At 41.1% G+C, this 12,006-nt stretch overlaps 1 protein-coding gene and 1 pseudogene across 3 annotated transcripts in view; one reads left to right on the plus strand and one right to left on the minus strand.

Moving 5' to 3' along the window:
- The window catches only part of USP49 (ubiquitin specific peptidase 49), a 105,773-nt gene that overhangs the window by 55,049 nt on the left and 38,718 nt on the right, over positions 1-12,006 (plus strand). The window lies entirely within an intron of this gene.
- LOC118660667 lies at positions 5,142-6,281 on the minus strand (annotated as a pseudogene).

Genomic DNA, 12,006 nt, shown 5'->3' on the forward strand with positions numbered 1-12,006 from the left:
GGGGGCTGGCTGGTTTGCCCTGAAGGGTGTCCTGGATCAGGGTGGGTGTCCCCACTGGGGTGCCTGGCCAGCCTGGATGAGGGGATGATGGCTGTTTGCAGCTGGTCACACACTCTTCAGGGTGGGGGTCCCCACTGGGGTGCCTGGCCAGTCTGGGTGAGGGGCTGAGGGCTGTTTTCAGGCTGGCGGGTGACTGAAGATCCCAACTGCTCCTTTTTTTTTTTTTTTTTTTTTTTTTTTTTTTTAATTCTAGGCCACCTTTAGCTCTGAGGCTTGGCTCTAGCTCTGAGGCCTCCACTGCTGAAAGCAGGTATCTGGTTTGTTTGGGTTCTATAATCGAAACACTGTTTCAACTCCAGCTCTGAGATCCCGGCTGGTTGAAAGCAGGTTTCTGGGGTTTTGTTTAGCTTCTATATTTGTAACAATGTTTCAAACTGCAAGCTCAGAGGCCGGCAGTGGCAGGCGGGGAACGTCACTGGCTTTCTCCGTCACTGAAGCAAGCAAGCCTCATGTTTGCTTCAAGCTGCCTGGCTGCCGGCCGCCATCTTGGCTGGCAGTTAATTTGCATATCGCCCTGATTAGCCAATGGGAAGGGTAGCGGATGTACTGCTAATTACCATGTTTCTCTTTTATTAGATAGGGTATATATATATATATATATATATATATATATATATATATATATATATATGAAAGGCACCAAATTATTTGGGATTTTTCAAATCTTACATGGAACCCCATTATAGCAATAAAGGTGGGTCTATCCAATCACCCTTGTTGTGGTTGTTTTAATCTTCTTTTGTTTTCAAAGTTAGTACTACATTTGTTAAGAAATTTAACTTAAAAAATTAAATACCGCCCTAACTGGTTTGGCTCAGTGGATAGAGAGCATTGGCCTACAGACTGAAGGGTCCCAGGTTCGATTCTAGTCAAGGGCATATACCTTGGTTGTGGGCACATCCCCAGTAGGAGGTGTGCTAGAGTCAGCTGATCGATGTTTCTCTCCCATCGATGTTTCTAACTCTCTATCCCTCTCCCTTCCTCCTGTAAAAAATCAATAAAATATATTTTAAAAAATTAAATACCAGTTGATGTTAAATTTATTCTAATAGTTTTCTATTATTTGAAGAAAAATGTTCATATATGTGTGAGATGTTCCTTTCCTGGTGAGTTGCTCCCAAGACCCTGTAATTTGTTTAATACACTTTTATACAGAAAGAGATTACTTGGCTCATTAGATTCTGTCACTGAATAATGGCTTGAAGGTTAACTAATACGGCCATCAAACTCCTGCTAGATGTCTGTCATATCACTCACTAACTTCAGCCATTTCCAAATGCAGAGGATGGGGAATACCATTAGAATATTAATGGAAAAAGAAACTGACATTCAAAACGTGAATGACCAAAAATTGTCTCTAAAGATTATTTTAATTTAAAATACACTTTAATAAAAGTTCCTTTAAAAAAAAAAAAAAAAAGAGAGAGGGCTGGCATTTGTTCTTCCCTTCATTGAAGTTGTTAAAGGAGCTTTTTAATCAGAACTCACTAAATGGCTGTTGTCTTCCAGCATTGCTAATGGCCTGGCGCCCTATTCTCAGCTGTGCCTGGTATACCAAAGACCAGACATCCAGGGTTCAAATAAAACCCAGCTTCTGCCAAAGTGGGAAATACATCGTCATTGGGGTGAGGAGGGGGAAACAGTGAGGGATCCTTTTCCAGGTGTGCAACCAAATTTTTTTTTTTAATTTCTCACCTTACATCCACCATTACAGGTTTGCGGGAGCCTCTAATTCCTGAGCTTTTCCAGGTTCTGAAGTTCTAACCAGCTTGCTTGTTTATTTCACCCACATCAACATTTAAGTTTTAGCATGCCCTTGTCTGTTACATTTTCCATTCCTTCATTTACTTTCTAGAGATTCTAAAATTTTGATTATACTTCTCATCTGCTGTTGTGTCATTTTCTTCCATTCTTTCTGTCCTTATGACTTTATGCCCTTTTTAAAAAAATTGATTTCAGAGAGGAAGGGAGAGGGGGAGAGAGATAGAAACATCAATGATGAGAGATAATCACTGATCAGCTTCCTCCTGCATACCACCTACTGGGGATCAAGCTCTGATGGGAATCAAACCCTGACTTCCTGGTTTATAGGCCAATGTTCAACCACTGAGCCATGCTAGCCAGGCATGGCCTTTTTTTACTCTTTATGTGATTTTACTATGATTTTTGAGAGGAAAGGCGGTAAATATATATTCATTCTGCCATGTTTTCCTAGAAGCCTAGATTTTAACAAATTCTAAAGTGCATGCAACATACCATGAATTATGTTAGACACTTGGTCTTTTCTCTAATTTAAAAATCTTGTCAAATTCTATTGATGTTTAGGAAATTCACTCACATTTGCATTATTTGCCTACTACTTTTTGAGCACCTTCTATATACTAAGTACTATTACATAAATCATCTCATTTAATCATCACATCAGCTCCTCGAGGCTTATATTTATTATTCCTCATTTTAATGAATATGGAAACAAATTCAATGTCACAGCCCTAGTAAAAGGTAAGGCCAGGTTTCTAAAATAAACTGCTTTCTGTTATACCTCTACTAACTCTTTATTGGATATTAGGTAGATAGCTATTATGGGTTTTTAAGCAGGGGAATACAGTAGAGGATGAAATGCTGTTTTTGTTTAATACAGAGATAATATTTAAAATTGGTAGTAGATCTACAAAGATGGCAGGCATCAGGAGCAACTATAGTTAAAGCAGTAATAGTGCAGATATGTGGTGTTACAGGCCTACATTTGGGGGAAAGAGGGTAGTGGTAATAATGGGAAAGGTATTGGGGTTCAGGAAGCCAGGGGAGCATTGAATCTATTCTCTTAAGTGAGCTATTGTAGCCAAGAACCTAGACCAGGGTCTGGTTCTATTATTTCTGAACAGAAATTAGTAGGCCTCAGAACCTGACTTGACTATGATATGAGTAAGGAGTGAAAGAGAATGTCAGGTTTTCAAGTCAGATGAATAGGAGTGCATAACTAGAACTGTCGAACGGAGGGAGGAGTGCAAGGGGAAATGGGTAAATTTAAACAACTTACATGCGAATTCTTGAAGATGTGAACGGTGGCATGTCTTCTGTATTTCTTTGTGGTTTTTTTAACATTTATTTGAATGTTCTGTAATCACATAATACACGATACACGATTACAGAAAGTCGACCTCCTACAGCCATATTGTTTCTTGGTAGGTAACATGGACTTGTATTTTGAAGCCAGTCTTTAGTATTTTTCAGATCTGTAGTTGGAGTATCATTATTTTTTTTCTTTTCAAAACAAGTACACTGATTTCATTAGTACACACAGTAATTTTGCGAATCAATTTAAAAGATCAAGAACCCAGTGTAAAAGATATGAATTGACAGTTCACATAATGAGGGGGAAAAGATCGATAGTTACCATAATTAAAGACATACAAACAAAATATGTGGGTATATTTAAAAATTTTCAAATGTCAGATTGAAAATTATTTAAGCATGTCAATCTCCAGTATTGGGGAACCATGCACTCTCAGATACTACTGATGGGAAGAAAGGGAGTGAGTGTACATTAGTGCAACCATTTTGGAAGGCATTTGATGACACCTATCTAAAATTTAAATGCATGTATCCTGTGACACAGCAATTCTTCTATAAATTGTCTCACAGAAACATTTGCATAAGTGAGTCATGATATATGCCCAAGAATACCCATGCTGCATTGTTTGTAATAACACACTGAAAAGAGCACAGTTCTTCACTTGTAGGGGAGTTAGTTAAGTGAATTATGTAGCCCATGCCATAGAATATGATACAATCTTTAAACAGAGTGAGGTAATGCCAGATATATGAGGAAACGTCCAAGAGAATATTAAGGTACGACGAGCAAGATAGAGAATAATATGAATGGTAGGATTCAATTCATATTAAATATTATATTTCAAATGCATAAAATATTCCTGGATATGTCTAGAAGTACACTCAGTTAACAGTAGTTGCCTCTTATAGAGGCAACTGGAGATGGAAAGCAGAGGGAAAGTTTTACTCTTGAAATTTTTCTATTCTGTAAAACATTTATTAAGTATATAAAATTAATATGAAAAAACCAGGACTCTAGTTGTCCTTCGCTAAACTTACAATGAAGCTTGCTTTCCATATTTGTTTCTTTATTTTATTTTTCCATCACCATACATAATTTTTAAATACATTTTATTATGGAAAATTTAAAACCTACCTTTTCTTACCCTACTCCTGGATTATTTGAAACAAATCCTAGACATTATATTATTTTCATCCATAAATATTTAATATGTGCCTCCCAAAGATAAGAATTCTTTTTAAAAACATAACCACAGTAATTTTCACACATAAAATTTGTCAGTAACTCCTTAATATCTTCAAAAGCTAGTAGTCAATGTTCAGATTTTCCCAATTACCTAATTTTTACAAAAGTTTCATTGTTTGGCTCTGGCCAGTGTGGCTCAATTGGTTGGAGCATCATCCCTTACACCAGAGGTGGCTGGTTCGATTTCCAGTCATGGCACATACCCAGGTTGCAGATTTGTTCTCTAGTCTAGGCACATCCAGGAGGCAACTGACCTGTTTCTTTCTCACATGGATGTTTCTCTCTCTCTCTCTCTCTCGCTCTCGCTCTCGCTCTCTCACTCTCACTCTCTTTTTTTGCGACTTTGGGTACTTTTACCATTTAATTTGCAAACAGAATTTTTATAACAAATTATTTTTAACCAAATCATATCTTGAAAAGTTTACATAGAAAACCCAGGGAAAAAAGTGAATTGTTCATTGTGGAAGGCCTTAAATTACATTATTACAGTAGAAAATAGAGGAGGTAGAAGATAACTGAAAAGACTAATGCAACCTTAGATTCAAATCTACAGCTCCTGTAGCTACTTAAAACATGGTTTTAGAAACTAAACCCAACATTTCCAGTAACCATAGAAACAGTTAAAATAAAATTTGCCACGAAAGCCCTTATATCATGCTTGATATAGGGAGGTAGGAAGATGTAAGAACCAGGACACATGAGACATGACATTTTATCTACAACTCCTGTTTACTTTACTGAGGTTGTGTAGTTTCAAAATTTAATCACCTTCTTTGGCTTCAGACTCGGATTCTTCTTCAGCATTTTTGAGACACTCCACAAACTTTTTCCTTTGCTCAAGGAAGACACTTCTCCCCTTTGCAATATGTGCATCTTTGTACCACTTCAGAATGCGCTCCTTACTCAGGACTTCAGCTTTATAAAAAAGCACCACTATTTTCTGGAAGGCTTTCATGAAATAAATGTTATCGTAGAAATACTCCTGCATCTTCAGTAACAGCTCAGTCTGACCTTGAGTAGTAATGACAGCGAGGAGAGGGCTGTATTGCTTCATGTACTTGATGGTTTGCTCTGCTACAAGCTATTTTTTGTTCCATTCCACAGTGCTCATTACACTGGACCAGATTCATCCAATGACAACGAGTTCTGGAATGTTGGGTTTTTGTTTTGTTTTTTTCATCTCCTTGACATACAAAATTATATCCTTAAATGGATCACCATGGGACATCTGTTCTTTACGTTCTTTCTGGAGTTCTTCACGAACTCCTATGGTTTGCTGATTCTGAACATATTCTGAAGGCTCTTTTAAGCCTGCCTCAGTGAAATACTTTGTGAAGTGTTCAGCGCTTTGTTTATTGTCAGGAGAATGTCCCATCAGTTTGTTATCCATGCTGACTTTCTGAAGACTTGAAGCTACTGCACTGATATCTTTTTCATTTATCCATGATTTAAAGAGCTTTACAGCAAAAGCTGCTGAAACCCCTTCTTTAACCAAATTCTCATTATAAAGGCTATTAAGAATGGGTGCATTAAGTGTTCCATTAGCCAGGAGAACGCCAGTCAACACAGCCAGCGTGTTCCTCTCCGACCCCGAAAACACTTTAAGAACAGCAGCAGCTTTTTCACTTCATCTTTGAAACCTTTCTCCAGGTGTTTGTAGCGCCTGATTAACTTGTTAAAAACCTGAGCAAATGCTTGCATGGTCTCTGGGTCTTCTTGTGCTGCAAACGCACAGACATCTGTGCGCATCATGTCTTCTGCCAGTGTACCACCTGGGGCCAGCATTCCCCCGGCCACCAGAATGTCAAAGAGTGTTTCTGCTTATCGACGGTAATCAAGTTTTGCTCCAGAAGCATCAAGAAACGGCTACTGCTTCCAAATCAATACCAGTTTCACTTAAGCCTTGAATAAATACAGTCTTGAAACTGAGTAGGGTTAAACCTGTCTTTTTCATCTTTTTTTCTGGCTTTAAAACACTGGCCTGATAGCGTTGGCTTTTGCTGCTTTAGATTATTCAGAAAAGACACATGAATTTAAGGCAAAGAGAAAGGGGCCAGAAATTCCAGATGTCTCTCTTGTCAGTTTTTTTAAAATATATTTTTTATTGATTTCAGAGAGGATGGGAAAGGGAGAGAGAGATAGATACATCAATGATGAGAGAGAATCATTGATTGCCTGCCTCCTGTATGCCTCCCCCCCCCCCCCCCCCACTAGGGATAGAGCCCACAACCCGGGCAGGTGCTCTGACCAGGAATTGAACTGTGACCTCATAGGTTGATGCTCAACTGCTGAGCCATGCCAGCCAGGCTCTCCCAACAATTTTTTTTAAAAAGTTTCCTTGTTTGAATGAGGATCCAAGTTTAATCATTGCAATAGTTGATATCCTTCTCATTGCCTCCCCTATCTTTTTTCTTTCCTTGTAATCTATTTGTTAAAGAAACTATATCATTTGTCCTAGAGTTTCCTTAAGTCTGAATATTGGTGGCTGTATCCCAGTGGTGTTCAGTTAACATTTATTATGTCCTTTACTGTGTTATCTGTAAATCTGTAGTTAAGTCTAGAGGCTAATTAGATTTAGTATTTTTGTTGGTTGAAGAAATAGTAAGTGTTGGTGTATATTTCCATTTGAGGCTACCATCATGTCTGGTTATCTTTTTTTGTGTGTGATGTTAGTGTCCATTGATGATCATTGCCCAGGTCCATCTATAATAATCTATAATAATAATAGCATAATATGCTAATTAGGCCAGACATCCTTCGGGACAACCTTCCGGACAAAGCCGGGGCTGCAAGGGAAGCCCAAGTCCAGGGTGCCTGCCAGCGGTGGGAGGGAAGCCTGGGAGCCGGAGGGAAGCCCGGGTCCTGGGTGCCAGAGGGAAGCCGGTGCAGGCAGCCCGGGGAAGGAAGGCCTACTCTTGCACGAATTTCGTGCATAGGGCCTCTAGTCAATTCATAAGAGTCTTCCATAAATGGAACTCTTAGCTAGTGGCTTTGGCTTATGTATTAAGGTGTACAACATTTAGGTACAGATTATTGTAAACATTTATAACATTTTATATTTTCTGCAGCTATTCCCATTGGTGTGCTAGTTTATCTTTGGACCCTTTCATCATGGTTTAAAGTCCTCTATTTGATCAGACAGACCATCTTGTTTTTCAAACCCCAATTAAAACATTACTTTTGCTTTTTTAGCTTTCATCAGGATATTTTCCTTCTGAAGGTATGTAAAAGGAATCTTAGATGTAACTGTTAATTTGTCAAAGAGAACACTAAAGTAAAAAGTTATTTGTTTTATTCATGTAATCTTTCATTCAACAAAGTTTATTGGTACCTACTATGTTCCTGGCACCATGCCTACCTCAGGTTGGTTACAGTTGTGACATCATCAATCAGACAGGCAATTAGAATGCAACATGGCAGATGCTGAGTAAGGGAAAGTGCATGTGTGTACTTTGCGAGCACATAGAAGGTACATGAACCCAGTCCTGGGGAGCAGAAGGTTTCCTGGTGAAGGAGTGCTGTACTGATGTGAAGGATAAGCAGAGTCAGGCTAAGGAAGAAGTGGGTGGCCAAGGTAATGATGGAAACGTCCTAAGGGAGGGTGCAGCTTGTGGAAAGGCCTAGAAGTGAGAGAGCAATTCCTTAGGGGAACTAAAAGTAATGTAGAACAGCTGGCAGGTAGCTGTGGTGTGAGGAAAGGGCTGGGTCAGAGGGGTGTGCAGAATCAGGCCATGAAAGACTTGACGAACAATGAGTGTGGGCTTTATTCCCAAGGCAGTGAGTAGGACATATTTGGGAATTAGGGTGAATGTAGAAAAACCTTTTAAAAGGTAGTTACAGTAATGTGGGCTAGAACTGATGGTGATCTAACTTAAATTAGATGCAGTGGAGATGGAAGTAGGTTTTTTGGCTTTTGTGTGTGTGTGTGTGTCTTTTTAATCCTCACCCGAGGATATTTTTCCATTGACTTTTAGAGTGGAAGGGAGGGGGAGAGACAGAGAGAGAGAAACATCGATATGAGAGAGACACATCAATTGGTTGCCTCCCACACGTGCCCCAACCAGGGCCTCGGATTGAGCCTGCAACTGAGGTACGTGCCCTTGACTGGAATCGAATCCAAGACCCATCAGTCTGCGGTTCAGTGCTCTATCCACTGAGCAAAACTGGCTAGGTCTGGAAGTATAGTAGTTTTGTTCATTCCTGCAGAAAATTACTGAACACCTCTTTTTAAAAATATGTTTTCATTGATTTCAGAGAGAGTAAAGGAGAGGGAGAAATAGAAACATAAATGGTAAGAATCATTGATAAGCTGCCTCCTGCACACCCCACATGGGATTGAGCCTGAAACCTGGGCATGTGCCCTGACCGGGAATTGAACTATGACCTCCTAATTCATGATTGACATTCAACCATTGGGCCACACCAGCCAGGCCTGAGCACCTGTTTTTTGGTAGCTGCTGTTCTAGGCATTTGGGATTCAGCAGTGACAAAAATACACAGAACTTCTTGCCCTCGTGGAGCTTCTAGTCTAGTGGTGAAGAAGACAACAAATAAGTAAATATCTATACTAATAAAAGGGTAATATGCTAATTAGACTGGGAGACCTTCCAGACATCCTTCCAGACAAAGCTATGGTGGCAGGGCCGATGCAGAGGTGGTTAGGGACGATCAGGCCAGGAAGGGAGGGCAATTGGGGGTGATAGGCTGGCGGGGGGGGGGCTTTTGGGGGTGAGCAGGCCAGCGGGGGGGCAGTTGGGGGCAAGCAAACAGGCAGGGGTGGCAATTGGGGGTGATCTGGCTGGCAATGGGAGGCAATTGGGGGTGAGAAGGCTGGCGGGGGTGCAGTTGGGTGCAAGCAGGCCAGTGGGGGGGGGGGCAGTTAGGGGCGATCAGGCCGGTGGGGGGGTCAGTTGGGGGTGATCAAGCCGGAAGGGGCGGAAGTTGGGGGTAATCAGGCCGGCAGACAGAGTAGTTAGGGGCGATCAGGCAGGCAGGCAGGTGAGCAGTTAGGAGCCAGTGGTCCCGGATTGCGAGAGGGATGTCCGACTGCCGGTTTAGGCCCAATGGCTAAACCGGCAGTTAGACATCCAGGATTGGGCCTAAACTGGCAGTCAGACATCCCCTGAGGGGTCCCAGATTGGAGAGAGTACAGGCTGGGCTGAGGGACACCCGCCCCCGTGCATGAATTTTGTGCACCAGGCCACTAGTATACAATATTTAGACAGTAATTGCCAGGAAGGAAACTAAATCAGGAAGGGGGATGTATATAAGGGAGCATTACGCAGGGAACAATTTTATGTAGCATGACCAGCGAAGGCTTCACTGAGAAGTGTGAGAAGCTTCATTTGAGCACACATTCAAATGAAGTGAGGAAGCAAGCCATGTGACTATCTGAAGGAAGAGCATTCTAGGCAGAAAGATTGCACAGCACTGAGATCAGAGAGTACTTGTGTGTGGAAGGTAAAGTAAGGATGCCGCTGCTGAAGAGGAGTATGTTAGGGGGAGAATAATGGGAGATGAGGTCAGATTATATATGCTTTATTGGTCATTGTAAAATGTGATGGAGAGAAATAAAGTCTTGATTCATAAGGAAGAATCAATAGGATTTAGTGAACAACTGGATATGGGAGGTGGTGAAGAGGAAGGAGTCTTGGTCACTGAGATAGGGAACACAGTGATCTCATAACATGAACTTTGTAATTTTATTTAAGAAAATAAAGCAGCTGGAACAGACAAGCTTAGATATCTATTACCATGCAACTCTCTTTTTTTTATTACAACACTAGAGGCCTGGTGCATGAATTTGTGCAAGGGTGGGGTCCCTCTGGGTGCCCTGCAGGGATCGGGCCAACACCCACAGTCCAATGCCACCTGCATCTCCTACCAGCCACTCCTGCTCGCGCCCAATCAGTCCTGATCGGGAGAGGCTCGCCCAGCCATAGCAGTGCTTACCAGCCATGAGCCCTGCGTCTGGTGCCCTCCCAAGGGGAGTGGCCTGTGGGATCAGGCTGAAACCGGCTCTCTGACATCCCCCGAGGAGTCCCGGATTGCGAGAGGTGCAGGCTAGGCTGAAGGACCCCATCGGTGCATGATCGGGCCGAGGAGGGACCACAGGAGGGCTCCAGGGTGTGTCTGGCCCATCTCCCTCAGTCCAAATTGGCCAGACCCCAGCAGCAAGCTATTCTACCGGTTGGAGCTTCTGTGCCCTGGTGGTTAGTGCACGTCATAGTGAGCAGTTGAGCAGCCTTAGCATATCATTAGCATATTATGCTTTGATTGGTTGTTCAGTTGTTCTGCCATTTGGTCTATTTGCATATTACCCTTTTATTATATAGGATTTGGGAAGAGGTCATATTGATTACACCCAGTACAAAGGGGGACAGTCTCACCATAGAATGGATTTTCCTTCACTTTTGCTAGTTATCTAATTAGGGGCAGACTTGACCTTCAACAGCCAGGAGAATGCCTGAGTGATGATGGGCCTGCAGTATTAGGCTAGACATGGATGGAGCCCTTAGGATTCTGAAAACTGCCCCCAATGCACACTGTTACATCTTTGTGTGTGTACATGTGTGCACACACACATCTGTACTTTGTCTTTATCCACAGTCTTTAAGGCATCTGATAAATGCCTAGTTGACATTAACCTAGTTGAACAGTATAGCAGCTGCTTTCACTGAGAGAGAGGAGTCACGATTGTGTGTCTATGCTAAGCATGGTTTTAGTAAATGTATTCATCCATTGAGTCATCATTACTGGGGATCTACATAAATCTCTTCTGTGATGCCTGGCTTATAAAGATGACAATGACAGGATCATTATTCCAAGTTTCAAGGATTTCAAAGTCTAATAAATGGACAAAGGAAAGCAGCGATTACAGTCACAGGTGCCATAATATTGGGTGTGAAGAAGGTACTACGGGAAGACCAAGGAAGGGTTTGCTAAGCTCTAGGCTAAGTTAGGCAAACTTTTAAAAGAAGAGGATAACTTCTGAATCCGTTGCTTTTTCATTTACTGCCTAACATATGTGTAAACTCCCTTCTACCTTCTGTTTTTCTAAGTCCCTCAGACCATCTTCCTAAGGAAAGCTTTGTTTATAGGTCTCTGAATGACCCTCCTTATTCTTTCCCAGTATTCTGCAGATGAACTAGCCAGAAGGAAACAGCTACAAGCAAATGTATAAGCAGGTTCATATGTCATTTACTTTATATTAATTTATAATTAAAATGAATAATGCTGTTATAAAAATAGAACTATGAAGAAGTAGCTTTAAGAATAACGTGGCTTCTCTCCTTTAGGACAGCATTTCTCAAACTTCCAAAATTTGTATGCCACTGTCATGATTTTTGCCACATTCCAGTAACATCTGTAGAATTTTACTTAGTAATTTCTATAAATCAAAAAAAATTTTTTTTGCAAATTAAAGCCTACTTGAACCTCATTTTAAAAACTGTCCATGGAGTTAGGGATTTTCTATTATTTTATAAGACAGTAACATAATATATAACTACTAAATAAAAAAATACTGTCCCTGGAGAGTTCCACTTCTGGAAAGACTGAGAAAGCACGCTCCACTCACTTCCCATTGAATGCAGTTAAAAATCTGGATAGAACACATGGAACAG

The sequence above is a fragment of the Myotis myotis genome, unplaced genomic scaffold, assembly GCF_014108235.1.
Source record: "Myotis myotis isolate mMyoMyo1 unplaced genomic scaffold, mMyoMyo1.p scaffold_m19_p_7, whole genome shotgun sequence".
NCBI classification, from domain to species: domain Eukaryota; kingdom Metazoa; phylum Chordata; class Mammalia; order Chiroptera; family Vespertilionidae; genus Myotis; species Myotis myotis.